Source organism: Engystomops pustulosus, chromosome 2 (genome assembly GCF_040894005.1).
Source record: "Engystomops pustulosus chromosome 2, aEngPut4.maternal, whole genome shotgun sequence".
Taxonomy (NCBI): domain Eukaryota; kingdom Metazoa; phylum Chordata; class Amphibia; order Anura; family Leptodactylidae; genus Engystomops; species Engystomops pustulosus.
The window spans coordinates 195,488,937-195,513,613 of NC_092412.1; the positions used below are offsets into that span (position 1 = coordinate 195,488,937).

Here is a 24,677-nt window from a genome sequence, read left to right on the forward strand (position 1 = left end):
TTATATAGGTTGGGGCTAGATATGGAGAATTTGCGGGGCACACAGTTTTTTTTTCAATGACCATGGTAAGAGGTTTACCCGGCCAAGGTCCCTGGACAAATTTTTTAGGTGCAACCAGTCCCCAGATACAAAAAGTTTGGGGAACACTGGTCTAAGGTAATGGGGACCCATAAATCAAATAGAATGTTTTTCTAATCCTGTTTCAAGGGGGGTGGGTTATTGTTTTGTTTAATTTACCTCAATATGCTGCCCATAAGATGGTTTTCTGTAGAAGTGAATTTCTTTCATTGCCTTGAAACTGACATCAAACCTAGACCAAGTGCATGTCTAGATGCAGCCTGGTAATAAAGGGTAACTCTTGATGGCAACTACTAAAATTCATGTAATAGCACCCTAAACAGAGGAATTGCAGCTACAAATCAGCCACATAACCTCTATCCATATGTAAGCTGTTAACTTTTTCTTGCATTGTACTTATATTTGGTTACCTCCCCTGTGTGAGCAATTTTATTCAATAAAATCAGATCTCTTTATTTAAATTCTCTCACAAGCAAATGAAAATGAAATGACAAAAATCATGACAACTTAAGCAAGATGCTGTGCTGAAAACTGCTTCCTGTATAGCCAAGCAACCATCTAATAAATTGATTGATCAGAACATCAAACTTACATGTTAGAAAGGTAGACGATAACTGCATATTAGAGAAAATGCACCAATGAAAATCTAGCAATTTTTATTCAGTATTTTTTTTTACTGTATACACAAATTTCTGATTTTTATTGTAGGTTCCCATTGTTTTCCATCACACTCAGCCTCTGCTGCCGCTCAGTGCTTATTCCATGAACTTCTCTATGTAAGCTCCTCAGTTGTGGTACTTCTCTTTGGCCTGGGTTGTGAACCATTTCTAGCATCTCTTTTAGCCATTGCTGGCGAGCCATATCTTGAATGAATTTTCCTTTATCGTGCATGAACTGGGTCTCAGAAACTGATCTCTCTCTAGAAGACAAGATATGATAACTAGCATAATAATGAAAATATTTTCATTATAGATTCATATACATATATTCACTATAAATTACACATATGTTCACATACGTTTACATACCCTTGCAGAATTCTGGCTTTCATGGGCAAATTTTATTTTTCATGGTCATTTGGATGTTTTTGCTTGTCATTATGATTTTAAAAAAATACAGTGGTTTGATAATAATTGGCTTTATCCAACCACTAATGAGTGGCTACCCCTGTGAGAGAGGGCTACCTGGGCTACCCCTGTGAGAGATAACTACCTGGGCTACCCTTGTGAGAAATGGCTACCCAGGCTACCCCTGTGAGAGATGGCTACACGGCTGCCCCTGTGAGAGATGGCTACCTGGGCTACCCCTGTGAGAGACGGCTATCCGGGCTACCCCTGTTTGAGATGGTTACCTGGGCTACCCCTGTGAGAGATGGCTACACGGCTGCCCCTGTGAGAGATGGCTACCTGGGCTACCCCTGGGAGAGACGGCTACCCCTGTGAGTGATGGCTACTCTAACTACCCCTGTGAGAGATGGTCAGAAAACAAAATAGGCAAGTCTAAAACCTTAATTTTAATATAGCAGAATTGCTGTGCTAGAATTTTGATGGATTCTCATATTTTTTAACAATATGTTCAGCTTTCTGGTTGCTCTCAAAGGGCTCATTGTGATGTTATTGCTGTAGTAATTTAATTTCTAAACAGCTCGCCGTACTGTTAGAAGTATCTACATTTCTATAGTACCAAAATGACATTTGGCCCTTTTAAGTCAACCATAAGGCTAATGTGGCCCCAGGTGAAAATGAGTTTGACACCCCTACCTTAGGTCATTTTCATGCAATGGTCAGTTATTTTCTCTGTAATGTTAGCTTCCAAAATAAAGAAAAATATTGTGATCCTGTCACATGCTTAACAGAATGGTGGTACAGGGTTAAATATTTGGTGCGTGGGTTTCCTGGAGAAATCAGAGGGTGAAGATACAGGGGCATATTTATCAGGACCTCTGCGCACCGCCAGTGGCGCAGAGGCCCTGAAATAATCGCAAATGCTAGCTTATTGCTAGCTTTTGCGATTATTTTCCCCAATCCGCCACCTTCACGCCAGTGGGGCTTGAAGGGGGGGCGCGACCGGCCGGGCGGGGGGGGGGCGCGGCCGCCGAGCGCGGGGCGTGGCCGGACAGGAGTGGGCCGGCGCGGGGCGTTACTGTCCCCGCGTCTGCGCACTCGCTGCTGCCGAAGACTTTTCATACGTGAAAAGTCGTCGGCTGCATTTTTTTCTACGCCAGGCCCTGCAGAAGCCTCTTGATGTATCGGGTTGCGAATTTGCAGCGGCGGGGCGATCATACGCTGGCGAACAAGCGCCAGCATATGATAAATATCCCCCATAGTGTTTATTCTGCAAGAATGGCTGAAAAAAAACTTTAGGCCCCGACATTGCTTCCTTCTCAAACTTTATTGAAAGGGCTCATGGAGTCCCCAGTCGCAATCCAATTGCAGGTGGATTATCCAGACCCATACTGGATACAGTATTATATACAATCTACTGGATACAATACATTATTGGGCACATTGCAGGAGTACTTTCTCATGCTGGGGGTCTCAGCATCTGATCAGTGTGTTATTCCCTATTCTGTGTGGATATGAGATAACTATTAATCTTGAGACAACCACTTTAATGCTGTTAACAGAAAATAAAACACATTACAAGAAAAATAGTATGTTTTTTTTATCGGCTTTCAATAAGTAAAGAAACCATTTCTTAATGGTTTAATAGTTGAAGATTATGGATTTCAAATGACAAATATTAATGTAAAAATATATGCATTGTCCAAATTTTAACAAAAGCATGAAACATTCTAGGTAAAGTACAAGAAGGACATTACTTTTCTGTGATCTCAAAGGCAAGTAGGTAAGTAAAGGATAAGATTCCCAAGAATGTCACCAGCTGCAGGGATTTCTGTGATAAGAACATCTCTGGAATCTGTAAAAATCTAAAAACAAAAACTATAATATTACATTTGTTGGACACATCTTTCTCATTTTGCATCAATGACCCGTTCTACTTTGAAAAGTTGAGGAACTTTGAGGAAAGTTGACGGTTTTCCCTTTGATAAGCAAAGTTTTCTTAAAGCACAGAAAAAACACAGCAAACTATTTTTTATAAATGTTTTGTAAAGAAAAAATTATGCTGCTGTAATTGATTCTTACTTACCATATAAGAATATATGGTATAAGCCAAGTTTTTCAGCACAAAAAATGTGCTGAAAAACGTCCCCTCGGCTTATACACGAGTAAAAAATACTTAAAGGAAACCTACCATTTAGAATGGTAGGGGTAAGCTGTAAGTACCGAGCATGGTAGGGTGAGCTGCTCCCCGATGTCCGTGCGCGTCATCTTCTGGCTTCCGCGCCCGTCTTCTGTAACATCGTGCTGGGCGCCGCCATATTTTTCCCCCGGGCGGCGCCTAGTATGACGTCAGCAGCGGCGCGTCATACTATGTGCCGACCGGGAGAGAGCAATGGCGGTGCCCAGCACGATCTTACAGAAGAGGAGCCGCGCGGACATCGGGGGAGCAGCACTGCACATTGGGGCCACCAGCGGGTGAGTATATAAGTTTATTTATTTTTTTTAATGATGGGCAGGCTGTATACTACTGGGGGCAGTCTGTATACTACTGGGGGCAGGCTGAGGTGGCTGTATACTACTGGGGGCAGGCTGAGGTGGCTGTATACTACTGGGGACAGGCTGAGGTGGCTGTATACTACTGGGGGCAGGCTGAGGTGGCTGTATACTACAGGGAGCAGGCTGGGGTGGCTGTATACTACTGGGGGCAGGCTGTATGCTAGGGGCAAGCTGGGCTGGCTGTATACTACAGGGGACAGGCTGGGCTGGTTGTATACTACAGGGGGCAGGCTGGGGTGGCTGTATACTACTGGGGGCAGGCTGTATACTACTGGGGGCAAGCTGGGCTGGCTGTATACTACTGGGGGCAGGCTGTTTACTATAGGAGGCTGGCTGGCTATATACTGGGGGGGGTCTGTGATCAATGCATTTCCCACCCTCGGCTGATACTCGAGTCAATAGGTTTTCCCAGTTTTTGGTGGTAAACTTAGGGGTCTTGGCTTATACTCAGGTCGACTTATACTCGAGTATATACAGTATTTCTGTGTTTTTATGTATCTATGAGAGCTGTTCATATGGTATTAACCCATCAAGGACACAGCCCTTCATTTTTACGTTTCTATTTTTCACTCCCCACTTTCAAAAAGCCATACCTGTAAGATATTGTACATCCTAGAATTGGTATTTAATATTTTAATATTTTATGTTGTGTACTGGGAAGCTGGAAAAAAAATCCAAATGAGATGAAGTGGGAAAAAAAAACGATTTGAACCATTTTTACGACTTTTATTTACACCTCTACTTTAATCTTTGGCTTGAGATGACAAATTTATGTAGGTTTTTATTATATTTTAGTAGATTAAAAAATTTGCATAAGGTGCAATTGTTTGTGGGAATGATGATATTTTCATTGCCACTATTTTGAAGACTGTAAAACCTTTTGATCACTTCTTATTAAAATTTATATTTGTTGCAAAATGGCAAAAGAAGTGGTGATTTGAAAACTTGAGCGCTGTTTTCAGCTACTGATCTCACTGGCGGGAATAACCATTTTTATATATTTGGCATTTTGGGATGCACAGATACCTAACTTGTTTATGATTACATTTGTTTTGTTTTATATTAGTTCTAAGGAAGGTTAGTGATTACTGATAATAGTGTGCCACCAATAATGTGGCACACTGTTCTAGATTGTGCTGAATGACAGGTATGGGAGTCTCACATAGAATCCCTGCTGTCACAGCAATAGAATGTTGCTCCCTGATGATGTCACAGCGGGTCTCCCCCCTGACCAATAGTAGCCATGGCTAGTAGGTGGGGGCATCAATTTGCCGGATTGGCTGCACAACTGGCAATTAAGATTGATCTGACCAGCCAAAATATTCCCCGCGTCATTGTACGTTAATAATAACAACAATATTACCGTTAAAAAAATAAGCAAATTCAGCATTGTTGCCAAAAAACTTTTCAAGTCACCGTTTCATTTAATACACATGGTGACCCCCTTAAAAACAAACCACTAAAACCTAACCCTAAAAAACAGAATCACTGCTGCTTATTTGCATTAAGCTTATTGTAATTATTTCCTTACATATGTACTTCAAAATGATATCACTAAAAATTGTAATTCTAAAATTAAAAAACAATTGCATTTTTGAAAAACAATTCTAAAAGCCAAAATAAGCGGGGAATCTTTTTGGAGCATGTGATCATGTTGAATGTCTTTAACCATGAAATTGTAGGTAGCCAGCAGTTTGTCATACAGTACTGTTATGTACTGTATGTATTTAGTACAAGCAGGACTGTGAAAGTAAACCTGGTCCAGCAGCTCCTGCAGGAGCTTTAGATAGTCTTTCAGAATGAATAGCTTTCTTCTTTGTCCACAGCTCGTGCCCTCTGATCTGAGCTGTAGAATCCAGCAGTAGGCACAGCAGTCACAAGTAGCAGGGGTTAAGGGCTGTGGATGCAGTAAAAAGCTGTTCAGGCTAAAGAGCTGCAACCATATATTAAAAGTTTACATTTCACAGTCCTGCTGCTCCTAACTACACACAAGGTACATTAGCTCTCCAGGGACAGAAGCCACTCTATGGCAACCATCTCCACTAAAGTAGAGTATAAGGACAGTCACACCCTGAACGTTGACAGCAGTAAATCACTGCCTGCCACTTCTCCTCTCGCTTTCAGGAGGGAGGAGCTGATCCGGGGATAAGAATACAATGGGATACACTGCTGCACTCTGTTGAGAGGATACGTTGGGAAGTATCCTGATGTACTCTTGCAATGGAGGGCAGAAACCAGATGTGAACTTATTTTTTGCATAGTTGCTTCAAACGAAAGTGATTATGAGTTGCATTTCTATTATACGGTTTAGAAACACTACAGTCTTCCTGGCACAGGAGTCAGGTCTACATAAAGCACTCTGAGAGGATGCCTTTCTATGTTCATTGTCCATTATCACTTTCATATGGACTTATTAGTTACATTTTTAACTTTTTTTTATTGATGGAAATTGAACAGAATGTTTTCAAACCAGCAGTTGGTCATCAACAAGAGATCAGATTCGAGTTTTTTTTCTCCTTTGTGTATTAATGATTGACATGGAATACAATTTTTTTGTCTTAAAGGGAATCTGTCAGCATTTTTGACCAAACAAAGCTGCAAACTGTTAGGCAGCAGCCCTGGATAATTGTGTAATCATACCTCTGCATGTGTGATGTTAGTACCAAAAGGACTGTGAAAAGATTACATGTCACGGTTATAGCTTCTTCAATGCACTTTGGGTGCTTCATCATTTTACTTTTCTTTCCCCTCTGTCAAGGGGAGAGTCTGCTAAAGTTTTTAGACAGAGCAGAGGGGGGTGTAGCATCTCAATGTAAATGTGAATTCACCCCAGGGCAAACAACAATTCTGATTTATATACTTATCAATCAATCAGGTTATAGCAGAACCTGATGAAAGCAGGTGTGAACTAACTGGGACTGTCAAAAGTTTCCATGGTCAAAGTTGCTGAAAGACTCTCTTTTAGAATACCACATTGATGAGTAAAGCTGGCTACATACATTCAATAAAAGTCACGAGTCTGATTGGTATTGGGGATTAGTAACTAGGGGGTATAGCTGCCTGTAATTTCTCGGATCCTCTAAATTAGATACCACTGGTGATCTTGATAACAATGTTTCATCTGTCTGTATTATAACTGTTGAATGGTTGAGGCTTGGCCTATTGTACATCTCTATTAGCTTGCATGGATTTATGATTGGTCATATGGAAAAGGATAAAATGTAATAAAACTGTAAATTATATGTCATGTGATTCCAGCTTTTAATCACGTGTGGATCCTGCCAAGAAATATATTCAGCTCAATCTGTAAACAGTTTACATTTAATTACACCTAATTACATGCTATTCTACAAGCCGTCAATTACCAGTACTTCTAATTAGTCGCATTCCATGTAGATGTATAGAAACACAGAGCTGCCAGCCCCACATTCTCTATGTGGTCCTGTATTTAATTTACAGCCTGTTAATAAATAGATCATTAATTGATGTGCTATGCCAATAAACAACTGTAGAAAAGCATCTCATATGGAATATAAAGCTGTATAGTCTATTAGGATGCCACGTACATGACTGTGACGATTTATACACAACATAATGACAATATCATTATTATCCTATAAGATAATTGGGCTAATGATAACAAGTGGTGTAACTGTATTACCTGCCATTTGTACAGAATTTGTTCAGTCTTTTAACATTAGTGAGGCTCAAGGATTTTTATGGTCAATATGTTCACTTGTGTGTTTATGGACTGTGTTATATCTATCCGATCAAGGTTAGACCTTGGTTAAAGAACATTTGGGGGTCAAAATACTGCAATGTTTGGACCTGAACTACACATGGATGCTGTACTTTGTGCATAAAATAAGGACAGTGACAGGATTACAATGATGTACATCTATTTCAGAAGATTTTGCATTGTGCAAATAAAGATCTTGGAACACTGTATACAAATTACCAGTAAGGAGTCACAGGTGTATGGTGCCACCGTAAGGATGGATAAGAGTCACAGTAGGATGCCCTCACTTAGCCTAATCGATGTCCCATAGTACAGGTGAATCATCACACTTCAGAGTGTCAGCTGTTGAAATTAGCTTTTGACAATGTACTTGTCCTATGGGGCATTATCAAGCAAGGATCAGAGCAGTATGACTCTTTTCCACCCATGTGACTCATAAGGTCATTTGTATACATCTTTAAAAGTTCATTGTCTCCAAGAGATAGAGATCATGGTGATCCTGTCTTGAATAAGGTTGGTTGATGGCTTGTCCTGAATAAGAGGTTGGTGATGTCTTGTCCTGCATAAGGTTCCCCTGAAGCCACTTGATAGGACATAAGTTTGAAAGTGTAAGTAGATGGACATTGGGATATTAGGCTACTTTCAAGGTTATTGGAAACTGAAGGTGCCTCCTGCAAAATTTGGTGGATAGGAGACAATGGTATTGATTAGTGGTAAGACATCCTCGTCAACATGGATTTTACCATCCCCACTAATGTCATTGATGAGGCCAGTCACAGATCATCACCAGTCCGAGTAGGCAAAGGGGAGGGTGTATATATTTATTACCACTGTTCACAGCATGAAACTGATGTCAGGTTCCTATAGCTCAAACCTCGCTTATTGCCAACTAAGAACTCGAGTCAAGGGGAGGGGGCGGTCCAGAGAGCATCTGAGTCATGAATTCTTCCTCTGATCTCTCTCGTCTTCCCCTCCCTTCTAGTCATGCCGCTGGTTTCACTTTTCAAATGTGCACTTACCAGCGGAGTCTACACCTCAGCTTCACTGTCTTTATGCACATTCACCAAGGCTTAGACTCCACTGCTCTGTGCGCATGTCCGGAAAAAAGGCCTAACTATTTATGTGAAAATAGACCTAACAGCACTCGGATGCCATCACATGGTATGCTAGGAGGCACTGAAAAAACATGTAGCAGCCCAGAGCTGTACAAATTAAACTCTTAAAACATGAATAAAATGTGATGCTTGTTAGTATATGGATCATGAATTGACAAGTTTCATATTGTTTTTTTGTTTTTTTTATGCAATGTCTACCTGTCAAATCCTAACAATCTTGCCATCCATTTACAGCTTATGTTGGAAAGTGATTGTATGGCTCAGATGAATTACACATTTCACACTTGTCTCTTGTGTATAAAATGCATAGAAGTAACCTCTGAGATGCTATGACCATTTCACTGAACATTTCACCCCACTTCTTTCCCCCAGAAACAGAATAATAAATGGTCAAATAAAAACTGCAAGTCAGGAGAGAAACAAAACTCCTTAAGGTGAATTAGTCATTAAAGTCCACCGTTAAAGGTATATAGAGGCTCAAAGGTCATGCATGCTCTGCTGGGGATTCTGGGAAGTAACTATGCAAATATGTTTTCCAGTATGGGAAAATGAACACTTTGCCTCCAAGCTACCTTGTCAGACTTTTAGGTCTAATGACATGGTGTGGGATAATATCCAGATCAGTAAATCTATTCCATAAGAAACAGACCACAGCTCAGCTGGCAAAAAATAGTCCAATACAGCTAAGGTCACATAAATATATAATGGTTATTAGAAACTTACAGTAGTAAAACAAAAAAAAAAACGATATATATATATTTGGTATTGCCTAATTATAAAGTTGATGTGATTTTTGAGGCAAGTTTTTAAAAATTGAAAGTAAAGTGTCAGTGCCTACATCATGGAGTCAAATGTGAATAGGAGATAAATGTGAAATCTCTTTAAATTGCCGTCACATATAATCTATTTTAGATTGTAAACTCATATCATAAACTGTCAAGTATTGCAGAATGTACATACATTCATCTGCCAATGTGAATATTGTGTTCAGTTTGCTTTCTATAGCTCATCAAGATGTACATTTTCAATACACCACATTTTATTTGGAGAAAAACATAGAAACCAAATCTGTAATGAATCATATACTCCAGTTATTCCATATGATTATTTCATGTCATGCAACATAATGAAAGTATACTGCACAAGGAACTGTTTGTATCTATCAACTATCTAACATACACATCATCTATCTATCTATCTATCTATCTATCTATCTCCTATCTATCTATCTATCTATCTATCTATCTATTTATCATCGCTCTGGCAATTATCTGTCAAAGTTTAAAAAATGGTGTCAAGGTTGACAAAGGCTTCTGTGAGAGAAGCAGAAAGTAGTCTTTACCCTTTTTTAATAAATAAAATCTGTCTTCTATCTATTATATTTATATGTTTAACTCTCTATTCATATCTATTTAGCTTTTTATATGTGTCTATTATCTATCTATCTAGTTATATAAGTCTCTCTACAACTTACCATGTTATCATATTTCTCTATTATCTATGTACCAATGATTTAGTGTACTTCAATAGTGATACACATAAAAGATATATAAATAAATATTATGGCATTGGAAATAGTAACTAACCTTTCATAGTAATATGATATGCATTTTATGTATACACATTATTCTAATTTTGCGCCTTACAAATTATCACTGAAGTTATCAATTAATGTTAACCTGTGCAGTTCCAAAGTTCAATGTATTGGTAGATTGTAGTACTTACAGTTAGTTGAAATACCAAGGGCTTGTCACTTTTAGGGTTTGTGAAACCTCCTTTAGGAATCCACAGATAATCCTCTTGGGAGTTAGTGAACAGGGAATTCCTACCTGGCTCTTTTATACGCTCACCATTCATTCAAACAATGTGACAACCCTTGTGACTAAGACACTTCATTGCTGAAAGAAGCAGAAACCTGTTAATTTACAGCTTCATTGCTGGATGTATTGTAGTCTCATACAACATAATACATATTAATATGTGCAGCATGTGTGTATTTTCCAGTATTAACATTTTACTATTAGTGCTGAGTAAGGAGCTACTAGTTTTTATAGAATTCTTGACATTAAAAAAGAAATAACAGTTGCCAGTGAGAATCCTTAAATCTTTATTTTCTGCTTCAAGGGTGGATCATATCACTACTAACAATTTCTTTTTTTAACAAGTTGCTTTGCAGCTTAATTTTTGTTTCTACTGATATTTTTAGGTAAAATAATGGTTTGTGATTACAGGCGGTCCCCTACTTAAGAACACTCGACTTACATACGACCCCTAGTTATAAACGGACCTCTGGATATTGGTAATTTATTGTACTTTAGTCCTAGGCTACAATAAACAGCTGTAACAGTTATCACAGCTGTCTGTAATGAAACATTAGTGTTAATATTGATTCTTATGACAACCCAACATTTTTAAAATCCAATTGTCACAGAAACCAAAAAAGTTCTGGCTGGGATTACAACGATAAAATACAAATACAATACAACTTAAGAACAAACCTACAGACCCTATCTTGTATGTAACCCTGTATCTGAAAGAAATGGTTCATACAGACATAAAATTTACTGAAACAGACCAATGTTATTAACTTCAGAGGACTACAGTCCAATTTATATAGCCGACTTCCAGCAGAATACTAACTTAATTTACTAGCATAAAGGCTCCTTTCATGAACACTTACGTGATCTTACACCTATGGAGTTCAGAATACAGGTCAATATCAATCTTCATGCAGTAAAATTATATAGGTGCAACTTTACAATGAAATTTTGAATAATCTTCACTAAACTTCACCAATCTGCAGGTTAAAACATTTTTCTTGATGGTATAACAGCCCTTTAAAAGTAGATAGTAAAAAATATAAAGTACAACCACCTTTTCTTAAAGAATAACTGTAAAGGTTTTTTGTTCTCCACTAGTCAGTAGCTCTTGGGATGTTAAACAACTTTGCCTCTTATCTTTATTACCTATATAAACCTTTCAGGACAAGTTTTTTGGGGGGTTTCTCATTTCTGTTTTTTAGTTCCGTTCTGTCCTGGAAAAGTGGTAGATTTGGAAAATAAAAAAAATCAGTTGTACAGTTTTCTTATGAGCTCTTTTTTACTGCTTTCTCTGTGCTGTTTGTGGACACATCCCCTTTATACATTAGACAAGAAAAAAATGATTTGATGTGTGGCAAAATTACAAAATAATTGTCAATTTGGACATTTGAATAGTTATTTTTCTTTAACAGTGTTCACTGTATGCAATGATTATTTTTATACTTTGATAGATTGGACATTTTAGCACATGGAAATAACTGAAATGTGAGAACGCTAAGGACAGGAAGTGATTGGAAATTAACTTTTTATTTTACTATTATTCCAGGTCCAATAATAGACTGATGTTTATTGTAGTTTACAGTTTTGCAATGGAGTTTGATCCCAAATACAGGTGGTCCCCTACTTAAGGACACCCGACTTACAGACAACCCATAGTTACAGACAGACCCCTCTGACCTCTGGTGAAGCTTTCTGGATGCTTTACTATAGTCCCATGCTGCAATAATCAGCTGTAATGTGTCTGTAATGAAGCTTTATTGATAATCCTTGGTCCCATTACAGCAAAAAATGTTTAAACCCCAATTATCACTGGGGCCAAAATTCTTTTTGTCTGGTTCTACAATTATAAAATATACAGTTTCGACTTACATACAAATTCAACTTAAGAACAAACCTCCAGACCCTATCTTGTACGTAACCAGGGGACTGCCTGTAGTGTGTAACCTTTGATAGGTAACTCTAAAGTTTCAGAAATGTAATTTACTGTATTATGTATAGATGAATTATAAAAGGAATTGTAGATGATTAACATAACTAATATAACTAAAGTCCTGAGATAAACTTTATAGTGTTAGCTGTGTAATTTGTTTTTATACCATTAATTATGTAACCTTTTTATTTGGTCTCAGACTTGGATAATTGATGCTCCAGACAAAAAGGTCAGTAACTTATTAAAATACGATCGCTTCCTGGAAATATTTGCTACCAAAATCCTCATTTACAGCAATTTCTGCTCATTAGAACAGTGCATTTGGTTAACTTTGCTAATTGCCTGTGGTCTTACGTGTGACTAAACTGCATACTGAAGTGAGGTTAAAAAAAAGCATAGGTCTTGCAGATACCGGTGATGGTTACTAGGATATTTAAAACTTAAATTAAACCATTCTCATCTGCTTAGTTACAAGACTTGTATCCTGTAATTATGAGCTAAAGTTGTGTCTAAAACATCTTCTTTATATTATCGTTGAACTTTCATCTCCAGCCTCTAAAGTGTATTGACATAAAACAATCACCAGCGTTTTCTTCATTCTTTGGAGCAATTGAATTTGTGAATATGGAATCTAAAAATGGAAGCCTGGAGGTGCATACTTCATCCTGCATTGCGAGCAGACTCTTAGGCATCTCCTAGGCTACGCTGCTAATTTATACTTCCTATTTTCATCCATAGTCTAACAAAGTCTGCCACACTGCATCCTATTCTGTACACAATATGATGTATGACGTTTATAAAGCACATTATGGATTATGCAGCAAGTACATGTTTCAGAATATTAGAAGTTTTTTCTTTCTTTTTCTTGTTACCTCTATCCCTTCTCCTAGTTCAAGCTCAACTTGATACGTTTCAGTAAGTAGGTTCTGGAGTTTGATCAGTGGCCACCTTCAAGGGGGAACTGTATAAAGTGGTTGGCAAGAGCGCAATGTTTACATTAATAATAAGATTAGATTAAAATTTTTATAATCCCCAATGGAGAAATTATTTTGTTACAGGTCATTTAAATTAAAAAGAGACATAACATACAATACATTGTTACAATATCACAGACATCCACTATAAATATAAACTAAAATACATTGCATAAACTATACTAATTTACCCCTTAAGGATGTAGGGTTTTTTCTCTCATTTCTCGCTCTCCACCTTCAAAAATCCATAACTTTTTCATTTTTCCGTGTACAGAGCTGTGTGAGAGCTTATTTTGTGCGTAACAAATTTTACTTCTCCCTCACATTATTTATAATGCCATGCCTTGTACTGGGAAGGTGGAAAAATATTCCAAATGTGAAACAATTGGAAAAAAAGCATGTTTGTGTCACGTTCTTGTGGGCTCAATTTTTAGTACTTTCACCATGCACTCCAAATAACACCCCTGCTTTATTCTTTAGTTCGGCACTTTGGTTTACTTTTTTTAAAAAAAAATAGCAACTTTTATAAAACATACTGTATTGCATACTACTGTATTGCAGTATACGGCATTTTTGCCACTGGCTCATTGTAATGAATCTTCAGAAACCAGACAGCCTCAGGTTTTCTCAGGTCTGACGAAGACCCGAGGCTGTCATGGCAACTGAATGCTGCCCCGCCTCCCGATGAAGTTTGGGGGATCGTCAATCTGGTCTAAGATTTGCTGGCGGCATCGGACGGGTTTATAGCCGCAATCAGTGCAAGCACTGACCGCAGTTAGCGGTGGAGGTTTGCTGCAATAAACCCATGAGCCCTCTTCATACACCCCCCGCATGCTGTACATGTACGACAAGGAGCGTTAAGGGGTTAAGATACGGCTCACTAAAATACTGCTAACTTGTCACAGCAACTCATCTACTCAAGATATCTTAGATTTATAAAGTAATAGCTGGCAGTAAAAATGATATCTTAAATTGCTATTTTTTAGAAGCAGGTACCTACCACTAAATGAAATCTGTATCCTTTCTACTTCCTTATGAAGTGGGTGTATAGGATTTCCTATAATTGCCACCAACTTTGCCAGTAACCATTTGAACAATCGCACTGCCAGGACCTTGATCTTATATTCATGAATACTATCATAAGGTCCTGGGAGGGTGTTTGTTAATAGAAAGATAGAGATCACATGACCCTCCATCTGTGGCCATTTTATGGACAGGAATGTCTGGCTGATGAGGTAAAATACAGGAGGCTTCACTTCACCTATCAAGAAAGCAGAGCAGAACTTTTAACATATCTATATTGGTAATTACCTAATATTCTGCCACCCTCACTTTCATATTACAAAAATCATGAAGTGAAGTGGCCAATCCCTTTAACTTTCTGGCTGATGTAAGTGCACCAGTTCCACCTGCAACCCCACAACATGTTTCTGCCACCTCTGCGTCTCACAGTTCGGATGGTGTTCTCAGGCTTGCAAGAAGGTCTCAGTGTGCAGTCCTAAACAATACAACACTGTGAGTGACTGTAGTATCTTAAGGGGCGCAGTGTGGAGATGTGCTGCACAAAGCTAAAGACATCTGAAGGCGAATTCTGCAGCAATAAGTAATGGCTGAAAGTCACCATGAAGTTCTTTTCTTTACATGAAAATACAGCTCACCGGCACTGCAGGTTGTCCAATACTGATATTTCTCAGTGCAGCCAGAACCAGTTTCATTTTCGTCCATTCGTCTCATATTTGCTTACGTTCTTTCCATTACACTGTCGCTGTAATACATCTCCTAACCAACTATTGTATGGCACAGGCTAAGGGACAGAGGGAAATTCTTAATGTAACATCCAAAATGATTTTTGTGACTCTGCCGCCATCTATAGGCAATTTAGCAGTATTTCATTATTCCATGTTAATGTAGGAAGAATTGACATCATCTGATCATTTCACATTATTAAATGCTGTTTTGCCATTTTGGATGGATATTTCTCTTCACTCTTAAGTGTTTTTTATGTGATTTCCATTTCATGTGCCAAATTTCATTCACAGATTTAGGCTTCCTGCATATGAATGTTTGATGCTTTTGGACCACATACAACTTATCCATCTTTGTTTCATCAGTATGTTTTTGGAATGGAAAATACGACAATGAAGGGCACATGACTGTGTTAATTAGCAACTGATCCCGAAGTATAGTTGGCACTTTCCCATAGACTTCTATGGGAATGACACTGGTGCACATTTGCTAAGGGCTTTGCGCCGCTTTGTGACGCACTTTTTTCGGACCGTGCCCGTTCTTCAATGTTAAAACGGTTAGCACAGGTATTTAAGTAGTGGGTGCGCTGCGATTGTGTTGCAAGAAACCCTTTTGTGGCGCAGCTGCGCTGGCTTCCATGAGGCACAATTTAGGGGGGCGTGCCGTTGGACAGTACGACTGATTCAGACTGAGCGTGGGATTTAACTTTCAAATTGTGTCACAAGCCCTAGCACTTAGATGCACCACTAAAAAGATGGTGAACTCTGTTAGACCTGAGCGGGAAAGCGACACATTCATGATATTGGGTGGCACGGGTAAGTAAATGTGTCCCATTGTGCCAGGTGTATTTGTCCAGTCCTACCCACTCTCCATATAAAACTCATTCATATAAAACACAACCCCCATGAGGATTCCTATACAGTGAAAAATTACTGTGCCCCTCAATATACATTATACAGAACACCCCTCAATACTACATGTAATATACAGCCCTCCAATCAGTAATCCATGTTATATACATTGGAAAGGGTGCCCCCCTTCAGTAATCCATTAGACAAGGTGTGTCTCCCCTCGGGAATACATTAGACAGGGCCCCCTTTTCCTGTAATTCATGTATAGTAATACCCTCCCTAATTAATTTTTAGCACTAGGAATTAGGCATAAAAAAATAATGACCTAAGTGCACACATCATCAGCACTTCTCTGCATGGCTGTAAGTGGATGATGCAGGAGCTCAAATCCATCACTATACTGCTTCTCCTTAAATAGGCCGCATGGCAGAGATATTTATACCCCACTGCCTGCACCGGCTGCAAGATTACTTACATATGCGTCTTATAGACACGCATGGCAGTGATTTTTTACCAAAACCCAGGACTGGATCATTAATGGAGCTACTGGAGCTCCTGGCCATGACCCCCCCTCCCCAGATTTGAGTAGTGCTGTCCCAACCATAGCCTCGCACTTGCTGTAATATTAGTTTCTGTATACAGACTCAACAGTGACAAATGGAGCCAAGAGTGAATGAGAGTGGGGAGTGATAACAAGCTCTTTATTGCTTTTAAAACCCTTAGCTATAAACAGGCAGTCCCTGGGTTACATACAAGATAGGTTCTGTAGGTTTGTTCTTAAGTTGAGTTTGTATGTAAGTCGGAGCCGTATACTTTATAATTGTAACCCCAGTCAAAATTATTTTGGTCTCTGTGACAATTGGATTTTAAAAATGTTGGATTGTCATAAGAACCAGGATTATCGATAAAGCTTAATGCAGACATCTCTGGTAACTGTTACAGCTGTTTATTGTATCCTAGGACTAAAGTACAGTAAATTACCAAAATCCAGAGGTCCCTTTGTAACTAGGGGTTGTATGTAAGTCAGGTGTTCTTAAGTAGAGGACCACCTGTATATAAAATGTTATATACCTGGACAACCTGCCCAGTGCCCAAAACAGCATTTTATGTCCACATACTGTATATGACATTTTTAGTGGGTTTAAAGTTCTTTATTTGTCTTATATGAAGTACAAGTTACTACATATTATGGGTAGGGCAGCATTTTTCCGCCGGTTGTACAGACTTGCCAAATGCAGCAAACAGACACCGCTGCAGGCGCCGGGAGAAGAGGATGAGGAGCCGTGGGGGAGTGCTGGATTTTGGAGTTAAGTTCCAGTTTTATTATTTTTAGGGAGGCTGTGTATAATACTATGAGAAGGAGGCTGTGCATAGTAAAATGGGGGGGGGGGGCTGTGCATAATACTATGGGGCGAGGCTGTGCTGAATACTGTGGGAGGGGAGGCTGTGAATAATACTACAGTGGGGGAGGAGACTGCACAATACCATGGGGGGAGGCTATGCTTAATACTATGGGGGGACTGTGCATAATACTTTGCAGGGGGAGGCTCCGTATACTTTGTGTGCCGTGGCTGTTTAAACTGTCTATGGAAGATCTGTATATAGCGGCTGGATTTTAATTAAAATGAGCGGCCTTATAAGGAGTACTGTAGGGGATGTTATAAATAAATTAGGGGAACTGTATATAAATAAATAAGATGTGTATATAAATTAGCTGTGTGCTGTAGTTCAGGAGGCCTAGTATATACAATAAATTATGGGTGCTGTATAATTTATGTTTTATGTGGGGAATAGTGTGTTTAGTCGTGTTGTGAGGATAATATATAGTTAGGAGCACAATCCATTATACTGTAAGTGACTGTGGTATTTTTAGGGGTACCGTGTGGAGTTGTGCTGTTTAGAGCTGAAGACATTTGACTGTGAATTCAGCAGAGATAAACCATGACCGGGAGAAATCGTAAAGAAGTCCTCTTGCTGATGGAGCTGATCATCACCTGTAAGATACTAGATACTTTTAATGTCTGTGTTACTGACTGACTACTAGTGTGTGAGGTAGCATTATCATCGGGGGCAACATTTTCAATTTTCCCCTCAGACAGCAGAAAGCCTAGAATCAGCCCTGATTATGGGAATACATGAACTTCTTTATTTGAAATGTCAGTGATATTTGTGGCTGTAGAAAATAATTATGGGAATGATTTATTAAAGACATAGTTCTGTTGCTGTCAGAGAGTCTAACTAACTAAAAGACTAACTAATGACAGGCTTGCTCTTTGGAGTCCAAACCTCAGCATCCTAACCACATGCTGCTAGTATAGGAGCTTGAAACCAAATGATATGTTTTCTTTAAAATCACTTGTGCAGAATATTTTAACCTCTTAAGGACCTCAAATGGTACATCTATGTCCTTAAAAGATTACAGGTGTATGAAGAGGGTTCACCGGCTGAATGCTCTTCAAACACACAGGGAGTTTGCTGCATTATGCAGCATACAACCGACACCAACACACTCGATTTTTGCTTGCAGTGGTGTTAACGTGTTAAATGCTGCCAGGAAAGCCCCGGTGGCATTTAAATTCTGGTGGCACATGGGAATCCCCATCTTTGCAGTGATTGCTAGTGCCCTGTGACATCATTGGGGAGTGATGATCTGTCTCCATGACAGCCAGTGAGACTCCGGGGGTTTGTGAGACTCCAGGGCTTGTAATTTCAGGATATTTGTTACAGTGTACTGTAAAAAAAAGTGTTCCCCAACGACTGGTCTGTGGCCCAAAACCGGGCTGCTGAACACCAGGTTCTGGTCCTTGGCCGACCTTTGTAAAAAAAAAAAAAATATTTACCTTCCCTGTTTCCATGCAGCAGTCTTCTCTTCCTTTACTTAACTTTCATGCTAATGCACTGCTCTATTAACAGCGAGCATCATAGTCATCACATAGGGGCTCATTTACTAAGGGTCTGCGGTCAGCACTATCGTCGGAATACCCGGCGATTTCCGATGTGCGGCGAATTTAGAAAGGCTTTTTGGCGCACGCAATCGGATTTTGGCGCATCGGTCCTGGCTATCACGATACACAAATCAGGGGGTGGGCCATCGGACAATCTGACAGATTCGGACTACGCGCGGGATTTAACAAACCAATTTGTGTCACAAGACATGCACTTACATGCAGCGGGAGGAAGATGGTGAACTCCGGCGGACCTCAGCGGGGAAGCGACACATGCAGGAACTCGAGCGTGCGATCCTCATGAATCGCAGCAGATGTGGATTCCGGCAGACAACACACCTCGGGGATCGCGCAGGGACCAGGTAAGTAAATGTGCCCCATTGTGTCTACGGACAATAGAAGCCATAACAATATAAGTTAGGCACATAGGGAGTTATGGTGGGGCATGAAAACATGTTTACAGCCGGTACCTGGGCAAAAAACGGTTGGGGACCACTGCTGTAAAAGATCATCAAAAAATTGCCTTATACTGCAATACAACTGTAGGAATGCTCAGACCCCCTCCTAAGATTAAAGTACCCTAGGGCAGTGATGGCGAACCTTTTAGCGGCCGAGTGCCCAAACTGCAAGCCAAAACCCCCTTATTTATCACGAGGTGCCAACCGAAAATGAAAGCAGTAACTTATTGCTTCCTGTTCCTCAACAACGTTCGATCATCATATTGGCCTCCTGAAGACAAGCTGGAAAGTTTGCATCATTTTAGCTTCTTTCCAGTGTCCCTCTGTACACAGAATCGTGGGGCCAGCAGGAGGTCCTCCAAAGATAATATGCCCCTTCTCCATCTTCCTACATTCCCAAGTAGCAAAGCAAGTATCACTTTAATATATGACTGAAAGCAGCATCTTCTAAGTTGCTTGGAACTGCAGGAAGATTCTTTGAGTTCTGTCTGGTGTGCTGGGGTGATTGCCAAGGTGCCCACAAAAAGGGCTCTGAGTGCCGCCTCTGGCACCCGTGCCATAGGTTCGCCACCAGTGCCCTAGGGGGTTTGTAAATACAGTAAAAAGAAGCTTTAAAAAGTTTAACATTCAATAAATTAAAAAAACCTAAACATCACCCCTTTTCCAATATAAAAATGAACAAATCATACACACGTTAAGTATCACTGCGTCCCAAAAGTCCTAATCTATCAAAAAATAAACAATGATTTCTGGTAGTGAACCCTGTAACAGAAAAACGCGCTCAAATGTCCTAAATGAGACTTTTTTTTTACATTTTGCAACACATACATTTTTTTTATAAAAAGTGATCAAAAGTTTGTCTCCAAAAATGGTGTCAATCAAGGCTAATCTTGCAAAAATTCTCACCTTACATCGGGTCAGACAATGGGTCAGAGTGCAATGCAAGTTTTGCACTTCAAAAGCATGTGCAAAACATGCACATGAAAACCGCAAGTGTGAAAGAGGCCTAAGAAGTCAATTTCACAGCATTTGGGATTTTCTTCCTGCTTCCTAGTACATGGAATTGAATGTAATATAGTGACACTACAAAGTAGAATTTTTTATGCAGAAAACAAGTCCTCAAGTAAAAATAAAAATAAGTTGTGGAGTAAAAATTGAAAGGCAAAAAATAAAAATGGATTGGTACTTGAATGGTCAAAAAATGCCCCCATTAATTTACATTGTCTATTTTATGTTTCTTAATTACAGAAATAGGAAGATAAAGAATCATTTAAATCCGCTTAAGGTAATTTGGGTTTGGTTACTTTAATTGTGTAATGGAAATTGGATTCTATTACGTTGTACTGAATGTAAGCCTTGCTCAGCGTTCTGCAGATATGCCATTGTGCATTTTAAGAAGCTAAAATGAAATAATACCCATAGGCAATATAGTAACCAAATTAATATGAAAGGCAGTACATCCCGTATGTGATTTGCAAACAATATTAGTGACGTTTTAGTTAAAATCTTATAAAAAGCAAATTGCCATTCTTGGATTATTTTTTATACTATAACGACACAAAGATAATGAGAGCATTATGTTATCAATAGTATCAAGAAGATTCTGCTATAAACTGTGTGGCAGGAAGCACGTATCTGACTAGTATAATGTTTCATACTGTAATTAGATGAAAGATTGATGTAATGGCTTGGGAAATATAATACTAGGACACAGAGTACTTATAAGACTAGATTTATAATGATTGTTCATTGCTTGAGTACCGTTGTTCTATGCTGTTGAATTAAATGAAATCTACCATTTGTTTTATGCATTGTGAACCCAACATATCTTGATAATGCTGTAGTGACACTGATGCAGAAACATACCTTGTTTAATCCCTGAACGGAGTGGTTTTGCTCAAAAAAACTATTATAAAATTCAGGACCTTGGGAAATCTGGTTGCAGAATTGCTGCTGTAGCTAAAAGAGCTGCCTGGTCTGTTCAGACAAGACTAATCAATCTGAGCTGGATGATTCATACACAGCAGCTGGAGGATGGTGCAACGATTACTTCTGCTTGTCAGGGACAACACAGTGATAACATCATTCTCTGAAGCAGCGCATGATTAGGGTAAGAGGCGAAGCACCAAAGCAGACACCAGATCAACAGAGCCTCATTATCAGAATATTATAATAGTTTTTTTCCGCAAAACCACTCCGTTTAGGTATTAAACAAGATATGTTTCTACATCAGCGTAGCTGCAGCATTCTCTAGGTATGTTTGATTCATAATGCATAAAAGCAAATGGTAGATTTTAAAAATGTAGTTAAGAAGTTTTCTCAATTCCACCATAATCACAAAAATCAGCTCTCAATTATTAGTATGGGGTGACCCCAATATTATACTGACATTTGAATTTGAGAGGAAAAAAAAGAGGCCAGGCCGATTTAGTTGATGAATTCTCCATAGTTTGTTTTCACGGATGGTCAACCAAAAGGAGTAGCATCCATATGAATGAGCATTTGGTCTTCATTGACTAAGAATGCTACTCTACTTCTAAATGCCACGTATTTCGTAAAAGGTTTCATACAGAAGTCAACATTTAAAGGTTAATGGGGTGTTATTCTCTAAGGCAACAATATCTTAATAGTGTATGTATTGAGATAGAAGTTCAAAAGCTCCTAATGCCCTGCACCATGCACCATGGAGGAGGCACATTTCTGATCTGCAAAGACACTAGTGATGATGTCATGTCTTGGATTTATCACAGCAAATTTAATAAGTACTCATAATTTTCTAGAACGTGCCTGGTAAGTCATAGGAGATTATTAACTTACCAAGATATCTCATTTATCAAGCTCCCAAGATGAAAGTAAGGAAATGAAAAGATGCAGAATTCTAAACAAATCAGATCTCAAGAGGAACACAGATAAGTCTGTTCAGCAATGTCTCTAATCTGATGCTGAAGGAAGTCAAAAGACTGATTTTGTTTTTGTGAATCTTTCTATCAGTTGTTTTATCGCTTATGTTAGTTTTGCTAACCTGAAAGTAAAAAATGGGACACACAAATCACTTATTCTTCTGAAAGGTAACTTCTATAAAAGATTCTCAGGTTTACAGGTTTGTTGATATTAGTCCAGATATTATTGTAGATATTATTTCTATCCTTTCTAAGAATATATATGTTCTCAATGTTAAAGTGCAACTCCTATTTCATAATGTTATTTTACCAAATTGACATGTATCATTCCCACTTTAAAAACAGAATGATGCCAATATTGTGATGCTCCCCCTTTTCTTTCTAGACTTTTTCTTTTCTCAAAGTAATTGTGAGAATTCTGCCTCAGCAGGATTGAAGTGGGCAGAGACTTACCTCTTCCTGTCTTTACCATGAGCTGAATAAAATTTAGGCTGCCCACAGTTCTCAATGTCTTGTGTTCTCTCATTAAGTAATTTAGCAGTAAATCCTGTTGGATTCCTACAGGTAAATGCACTGAGCTCTGCATATTGTTTACATATAGGATATATATAATGAATAGCCATTTTGACTTTCACAGCATGGAATACTGAGCATGTTATAAGTAGAGGAAAACAGCAGTGAAACAATTACATTAAATGGCTTCTCCAGCTACTAAGTGTAAAAAAAATGTTTTCCACCATTTGGATGAGAATGTGTACATAAATACATTCAGTTGATTTTAAAAACATTACCTGTCCTTTTCTTTATCTCTTATTTGTACCTTTCATGCTCAGTGGTGAATCTATGCTTAGAAAAGATGGCCATGCCATGCCTCCTCAGGACTTTAAGTCCTATCATCCTTTGTAACTTTACATGAGTTAATGCTCATCCATGCTATGCTGCTCATCAATTAACAATATACCATGGCACACAGTGATTTTTTGTGCATACACAAAAAGATCAAATGAAAACTACAGGTTAAAACCAAGAGCATTCATCTATCAACAAGTGAAGCTAATGTAATATACAGGCAGTCCCCGGGTTACGTACAAGATAGGGTCTGTAGGTTTGTTCTTAAGTTGAATTTGTATGTGTTGTCATAAGAATCAGGATTAACACTATAGCTTCATTCCAGACACCTTTGATAACTGTTATGTTTATTGTAGCCTGTTATAATTGTAACCCCAACCAAATGGGGTTTGGTCTCTTTGACAATTGGATATAAAAACTTTTGGGTTGTCATAAGAACCAGGATTAACAAATATTAATTGCAGACTCCTTTGAGAACTCTTACAGCTGATAATTGTAGACCAAGTCTAAAGTACAGTAAATTACCAACATCCAGAGGGCTATTTGTAACTAGGGGTCGTCTGTAAGTGGAGTGTTCTTAAGTCGTGGACCGCCTTTATATGCATTTTACAGCTCAAGAATGGCTAACATTTGCTTATTACTTCCAATCAACCATTTTCCTTATTGAGTTAATTATAGTTTATTAAGGCCTATCTTAATGGCTGGAGAAAACCCTTTATATGTATAGTATGTGCTGCGTGAGAACAAAGGATTAACAGCTTCCCTGCCGTGTATACAATGTCAGGAGAGCAGAGACTAGGCAAGGGTTGCTGCAAACAAGGAATTTATTACACATCAGGAAGTGTAGAGAGAGACAGAGACCCTTTTACTCACTTTTCTGTATATGATACTTCTGCATCCACAGATCTGCACTCAACTACTATCTATACACAGAGACCATCACATGACCTTCCCCTACTCCCTCCACAGTGAGCAAGGAGCATCAGCCCCTCCCCACTGAGAAACCATATCTGTATCCTTTATCTAAATGAGCTATGATCTCACAAGGATAAAAAGCACAGCCAGGGGAGACAGATTCTGAATGGAGAGGCTAAAGGAGAGGAGAGGAGGAGGAGAGCAAAGAAACTCTGGCACATTGGTAATCAAGATAATAGGCAAAGTTATTCTACATGACAAGATATTGATATGTGGAAAAAACTATCGGAGTTGCACGGCAAAGTATTCATTGCATGAACTTGTAGATTTATATCTACTTAAAGTGGAAATCCAATTTTGAATATCAGACTGAACAGTTTATTTGATTTCCCTTATCAAATAAGATAAATTGTACCAGTAATATATCCTACCACAATGCTAACAAAAATTAAAAGTTAAAATTGCATCATTATTAGTGTTTTGTTAACACACGGTTAATGTGGTGCTAATGCAATGTGTTAACATTTGTGTTTATAAAACACAACATTAACAGCAATGTAATTAGGCAAATCTCCTCACCTCAGCTGTTGTTTTGAATCTGATGGCAGATTCCTTCTACCTGCCTTTGCCCTAATATGTAAATTTAATAATCCTGGAACCTAACCTGTTAACTTTATTTTAGTATTTATTTAGTGTAAAATAACTGCAAAGGCTATTTGGGCCTGGGGAAGCCCCAG

General features: G+C 38.8%; 1 long non-coding RNA gene across 1 annotated transcript; it reads right to left on the reverse strand.

The window, feature by feature from the left end:
- Nucleotides 1-717: 717 nt before the first annotated feature.
- LOC140119083 (uncharacterized) lies at nucleotides 718-23,913 on the reverse strand. Its single transcript, XR_011853325.1, has 4 exons — nucleotides 23,899-23,913; nucleotides 10,278-10,450; nucleotides 2,900-3,007; nucleotides 718-997 (listed from the first exon to the last, which is right to left on the reverse strand). It is a non-coding gene; the product is annotated as an uncharacterized lncRNA (long non-coding RNA).
- Nucleotides 23,914-24,677: the final 764 nt, after the last annotated feature.